We start from the raw sequence: 7,500 nt of genomic DNA on the forward strand, positions 1-7,500 counted from the left end.
GGCTGCGGACACCCCCGTCTTGAAAATATGTTGTTCCAGGGACCACCTCCCCAGAAGCAAAGATTTGAGTTAGAAATGTTCACTTTGAAAGAATATATAATATATATTCAAAGATTTGTGCCAAACATTTTCACGATTTTCTCAAAAATAGCGGACCTACAAGCTCGTAGCGCGGCACTCGGTGCCGCGCTATGAGCTTGTAGATCTGCTATTTTTTCAATAGCTAAAGTGTAACGTATGCTTATAAAACACCAGAAGGGGTTCCCGTCCAAAATGGCATAAGGGGGCGCGGGGTTCTCGCTGATAACGTCTGTATAGCGGAGGCTAATGGTGTGGAATGTTGTGTGGATATATAAGTACTTCTACTTTGCTCTCGTTTCTCTCGTTGCCCTGCGCTGCACTTTAACCCATTTTGGGACTGAAAAACGTATGTTTCTATATTATGTTTCTATGTCAGTTGGTGCTCAACCTTTTTCATGTCAAGGACCCCCAGAATTATCTCTATTGCATCTCAAAATATGTAGTTCCAGGGACCCCCCGCAGAAGCAAATATTTGAGTTAAAATTTTTCGCTCTGAAAGATTTGCGCCACATTTTCACGATAAAAATAAATAAAAATAGCAGATCTACAAGCTTGTAGATCTGCTATTTTTCAATAGCTTTAAAAACACCAATAGGGGTTCCGTCCAGCATGGCTTAAGCAATGTTTACCCAAGGAGGTGGTTACGTAAACTGGCATAGTTTGCTGTCTTCCCTGGTCCCCCCCCCCCCCTCCCCCCCCCCTCCCCCTCCCCCCCATTGCTTGCTGCTCTCCCAGGCCCTCATTTCAATCATAAATAATACAAAACTGTCCGATGGTCTGAATACGAGCTTTCTGAAGTCACTCCTATTAATACTAATAAGGCAAAGGGGTTTAAGTAAACACTGTTTATGTGGGGAATCTCTCCCTCTCTCTCCTTCTCTCTCCCTCCCTCTCTCTCTCTCCCTCTCTCTCTCTCTCTCTCTCTCTCTCTCTCTCTCTCTCTCTCTCTCTCACTCTCTGTACGTCCCTCTCTCTCTCTGTCCCTCTCCCTCTCTCCCTCTCTCTCTCCCACTCTCTCCCTCTCTTTCCTTCTCTCTCTCTCTCTCTCCCTCCCTCTCTCTCCGCTCTCTCTCCTCTCTCTCCCTCTCTCTCTCTCTCTCTGTCCCTCTCTCCCTCTCTCTCTCCCACTCTCTCTCTCCCTCTCTCTCTCTCTCTCTCTCCTCTCTCTCCCTCTCTCTCTCTCTCCTTCTCTCTCTCCCTCTCTCTATCTCTCCCTCTCTCTCTCTTGCTCTCTCTCCCTCTTCCCAAACTCTCCTCTTCAACAGTCATTGTAAACTGACTATCAATTTGCCACACATGGCCCAAAGAGAGTCTTCAGCAGTGCACATATTATAGGCTAAAGCCTAAGTTATGATGACTAAAGAGAGTCTTCAGCAGGTGCACATATACAGTAGGCTAAAGCCTAAGTTATGATGAAAAGTAAGACAGTAAGACAGATATATTGACAATTTCGTCAACAAATAAAAACTAGACTAAAATGTTTTCTAAAGATCCAGTATAAGTAAGATACAAGTCGTTTTACACTTTGTTGCATGCTGAAACTAGCAGATCTACAAGCTTGCAGATCGGCTATTTTCAGCAAGTGTAAAATCAGCCATTACGAGAGCATTAAGGCAAAATACATTTCAGTCGACTAAAATGTAGGGGGTTCACTAAATCAACTGTAGGTTTAGTCGACTAAAATCTCATGATATTTAGTCGACTATAAAACTAGACTAAAACACTAAAACATTCCAGGTGACTAAAATATGACTAAAAGTAAACTTAAGTTTTATTCCAAAGACTATGACTATATAAACTAAATAAGACATTTGCTGCCTGCAAAAACAGCACTGGTCCAAAGCCATATACATACTGTAAATATACATATGGGTCGGGCCTCTATAGTTACAGTCTAGCTCCTGTGCAACAGAACTACGTCATACGGATGCCCTCAGTCACCACCTCACTTATCCCATTCTGGGCCGGAACCCCTTTTGGTGTTAGCATTATGCTATGCTTTAGCTATTGAAAAATAGCAGATCTACAAGCTCGTAGCGCGCCACCGAGTGGCGCGCTATGAGCTTGTAGATCTGCTATTTTTGAAAAATCGAAGAACGACCGACATAGAAACATAGCTTTTTCAGAAAACTGTCAGGTTGTAGAAGACATTTTGTAGAATCTGATCTCAGGTCAGAATGGAAAACTGTCAGGATGTAGAAGACATTTTGTATAATCTGATCTCAGGTCAGAATGGAAAACTGTCAGGATGTATAGAAGACATTTTTGTAGAATCTGATCTCAGGTCAGAATGGAAAACTGTCAGGATGTATAGAAGACATTTTGTAGAATCTGATCTCAGGTCAGAATGGAAAACTGTCAGGATGTATAGAAGACATTTTGTATAATCTGATCTCAGGTCAGAATGGAAAACTGTCAGGATGTATATAGAAGACATTTTGTAGAATCTGATCTCAGGTCAGAATGGAAAACTGTCAGGATGTATAGAAGACATTTTGTAGAATCTGATCTCAGGTCAGAATGGGTTATTCTGATTCAATCTGCCGCTGGAGGACACCCAACGGTGGAGCGGCAGCAGAAAATGCAAATGCCTGGTGATGAGGCGTGGATATGCCGGGACACGCGCCGCGCCAGCGTGCAGATGCAAAGCTTATCCCATTCTGACCGGGCACCCATTTTGGTGTCGGCATCATGTCGTGCTTTAGCTATTGAAAAATATCAGATCTACAAGCTCATATCGCGCCACCGAGTGGCGCGATATGAGCTTGTAGGTCTGCTATTTTTGAAAAATCAAAGAACGACTGACATTTTTATAATCTGATCTCGGGTCAGAATGGGTTAATCAGACCAGCGTGTGTCCAGTGGAAAACCTCGTGTGAATCTGATCTCAGGTCAGAATGGGTTATAGCATTGATGCGAGGCCCGTGGCGCATACGGTGCATGCATACTTTACTGTACGAAGCAACCCCGCAACCGTCTTTATGACACTTCTTTGAGTATACTGTAGCATCTATTCCCCCGCAAGGGAGACCGCACCGAAGAACCATTGACATTCTATATAGGTCCATTTCAGACGGGGCTTTGGTGCAGCGTGCGTGTGTGCGTGTGTGTGTGTGTATGCGCGCACATGCGTGTGACGTGTGTGTGTGCTTGCACGTGAGTCAGATGCAGATAGGGAGGGAGAGAGAGAGAAGATATAATGTGCGTGCGTGCAAGGCATGGCCATCAAGGTGACACGTCGCAATTAAGCAGCAACAGTGTGCCTCAGATGAGCTGTCATGGCGCCGTGGAACCACAGGTGCGCGGGGGGTGGGGGGAAGGGGGGGGGTGGGGGGGGGGGGGGTGTAAAGTGTAATTGCATCACAGGCCTCTGGGATGGAGGCTCAGAACGTGCACGCTCTCTCTCTCTCTCTCTCTCTCTCTGTATCTCTCTGTCTCTCTCTCTCTCTCTCTCTCTCTCTCTCTCTCTCTCTCTCTCTCTCTGTATCTCTCTCTCTCTCTGTCTCTCTCTCTCTGTCTCTCTCTCTGTCTCTCTCTCTCTCTCTCTCTCTCTCTCTGTCTGTCCCGACGCAGTGCTTCCGTCGCACCGCGGCGACAAATGCTTTGTTGCGGCGGCCGCAAAAGTTAACGAGGACCTCCACTCACTTGTCACGTCCGATGCGGCGATAACGTGCACAAATGAGTAGACGACGCTCGTTAATTATGTTGCCATTTCCATCTTTGAAATTAATTTTAAATTAATGTTAATTGTTCCCATGTGTGTGTGTGGACATGACTGTACCTGCTTTGTTACTCGTATGGACGCACGTTGGAAAATTAGGCAGCAATCACCATCATCAAAAATTTGATTGCATTTTTGAACGCGCTCTATGTAAGGGGGGGGGGGGGTGGGGGCTGGTGAGGAGGGAGGGAGACAAATAGTCAAACTGTTGAAAGGATATCACAAAAGCCCTGCATGATTTTTTATTTTTATTTTATTTTTATTTGGATCTCTTTTAGCCTTTCGGCTAATCTTCCAAGAGTCCAGAAATAAATTAAAACATAACACAATACATTATATTACATTACAAAATAGTACATTTCATTACAAAATTACATTTCAAATTACACTGATGCTAAACGACATCAGTGAGTTAAATGTTACAACATAATAAAAATACCTATACCTCTAATCCTCAAATCATACAGCCGCACACACTCACGCACACACAGGCACAGCATATGCCTGCCCACAGACACAGATACAGTTCATTCACCTATCTATGCATGGGGGCTTGTATCCATTGTGGTCACGTGTATTCAATTCATTAAGACATTTAAAGACGTCCCCCGGCCTCCCCGTGTGTGTAATGGTCAGGCCGGTCATGGAGGAGAAATGAAGAACCTGGTTGGAACGACTTGTTTTTTCCACGCGGTACGGAACGTCCAACCGGGGACACTCGGTTTGAGCAGCCTGCTCGCTCACTCCTCATGCATTAAAGGAAGCATGAGCTCAGATTTTAGTGTTGGCTGTTGTTCAAAATCACACCTGTGTGAACTGAGTGGTGCCTCTCTCTCTCTCTCTCTCTCTCTCTCTCTCTCTCTCTCTCTCTCTCTCTCTCTCTCTCTCTCATTAGCAGGCAACAGTGCAACACTATCTCTCTCTCTCTGTTTCTGGCACAACAGCGCCACTTTTGCCCCTACTGGTACACTGGTACGCTGTTCCTTGGGAGTGGTTGCACCACTCAAAAATAGCTGATCTACAAGCCCACAGCGCATCACTTCGTGCCACGCTGCGATCTTGTATACATTGGCCATTTTAAACGTCATATATATAGAATAGAATAAGTGTGAGAACCATACTGATTTAGAAGCCATTTGTAGAATAAGCCTCGATCTGGTCTTCATGGGTTCTAAATCAAATCAAATATATGTTTTTAACCCATTCTGACCGGGCACCCATTTTGGTGTCAGCATCATGTTATGCTTTAGCTATTTAAAAATAGCAGATCTACAAGCTCGTATCGCGCCACCGAGTGGCGCGATACGAGCTTGTAGGTCTGCTATTTTTTGAAAAATCAAAGAGCGACTGACATTTCTAGAATCTGATCTCAGGTCAGAATGGGTTCATCAAACCAGTGTGTGTCCGGCGGAAAACCTCCTATGAATCTGATCTCAGGTCAGAATGGGTTAAGTGATTAGAATTGATTTTGCACTTTAGAATCGGCCAGAAAACAATCTGGCATCGGTTTCGGGGCTGTAGCTCTGAGCGGCGTGACGGCGGTTTAACCCGTTCTGGGCGGAAACCCCTTTTGGTGTATGTGCTATGAGCTTGTAGATCCGATATTTCTTTTGAAAAGTGCACATTTGTGAACATAACTATATTCTTTCACGTACAGCGGAGCATTTTTAATTCAAATCTTTGCTTCCCGGAGGTCCCTGCCTGGAACAACATATTTTCAGATGGGGGGGTCCATGGCCAAGTACATTCTGTAAGTTTCTTAGGGTGCTTGACATGAAAATGTTTGAGAACGACTGACATAGAAACATAGGGTTTTTCAGAGAACTGTCAGGATTTAGAAGGCATTTGTAGAATAATCCTCCGGTCTAAACGGGATAATTGATGCGTTATATGATCTCGGAGGTTAATCCTCTTGTACATAATTGTATTATTGTGTTGCCGGAGCTGCTGACGATATTAAACCATTACACTGTAAACACAGATAGTATATTTACATTCTAATGGCATGCAAAGTGCCCTCGGCACTGTCTGTGATATGCAATTAAGCCTTGAATATTTTCCATTATGTGGGCCGTGTATCACAGTTAAGTACATGAGGCATGAATTATTTCTTTTTTTTTTCTTTCACGGCAGCATATGATTACGATAACACACATTACTTTGCATGAGTCATGTTTGGTGTAAAAAAGAAAATTAAGTACCCGTCGTTTTTCCCTCTCTTGGGCTGCAAGCGACGCCAGGAGAGACACCACAGATGTCGTAGCTTCACGCGAGGAAATAGGATTATAATCATATCCACCATTTGGAAAGAGGAAAAGAAAAGAAAGGAGAGAAAAAAACCCCACTAAACCGGCACAAAATGGCGCACGGCACAGCACAACCTGACACGAACCCTGTTATGGAGTAATTATGTAAATTGTGAGTGACTTTTGACTTATGTTTGTCGTCGTTAAAACATGAACAGCTGCTCTTGCCTAATTGTTTACAACCACAAGTGTTTGTCCTCACTAATGTCTTGACGCGTAGATCCCCTATCCCCTATATGCCCTATCCCCTATCCCCTATCACCCAATTAATTGGTTTTTAGAAGTATAGGCTATAGCCAGACATCTAGTGCGTCTTAATTCTCACGGACACAAAGACGACTCGAGAGTATAAGGATGGAGCTCGATGACTGATACCCGAAGAAATCTGATAACCAGCGTATTGAGTCGTACCCGTTATCAATAAGCTCTGGGCTTGTTTAAACAATCAAGACAAGAGGCGATCAAGAAGTAAATCATCCGTGCTGGCACAAACATGTCGGTCTAAAAGTGTATTGATACGTGCCAACTGAACCAGCGCTGTCCATGTAAAAATTACGCTTACGGTATACACATGTTAACCAGTTAACAGTTTATTTAATAATATTGTATTGTTTTTTTTATTGTCTTTCCACAAAAGAATATAAAATGCTCGATAGTGGGCTCGATAAGCCTGATCGATAAGGTCCTCGTTATCAGTAATTATTTTTTACACCTGTGTGAACTGAGTGGTGCAACTCCGGTCCCCGGGAATTCCAGACCCACAGGAACGCGCCCAGGGTGCCGGCCCGGTTCCGGCGAGCCGCCCCGTGTCCGAAACGGTCGAGACATGACAGAGTTACTGTGTGGGGGAATTAGCATTCCCTCTCTCTCTCTCCCCTTCCCTCTCCCTCTCCCTCTCTCCCCTTCCCTCTCCCTCTCCCCCCTCCCCTCCCCCACACCCCTCTCTCTCTCTCTCTCTCTCATGCACGCTCCACATTGTAATTAGCAGGCAACAGTGCAACACTATCTCTCTCTGTTTCTAACACAACAGTGCCACTTCTGCCCCTACTGGTACTCTAAACATAGGGACAGACCAGGGGGGCAGTCAGCCAGATATTTCGTGAAGCCTCATTTGAAATTGGTAGTTCATATAATGGCCTGTTGTGGCGCTGGACTGGACCCAAAAAGCCCCATAGCTCCATAGAGGCCCATGTATTTTGGCCCAACTTCACCTAGACTGTATTACCTTAATAAACATGGTCATGAATACTTTCTTCTTCCAGTCACTAGTTTAAAGTCTCATTTATAATGTCATAATATTATTTTTGGAAAATTATGGTCCCATTAATTAAAAAAATTACCATAAAGAAAAAAAACATCGCGTATGTTCTGAGGGGCGTGGCTACCGTTACA

Source organism: Protomyctophum parallelum (genome assembly GCF_964188405.1).
Source record: "Protomyctophum parallelum genome assembly, chromosome: 23".
NCBI classification, from domain to species: domain Eukaryota; kingdom Metazoa; phylum Chordata; class Actinopteri; order Myctophiformes; family Myctophidae; genus Protomyctophum; species Protomyctophum parallelum.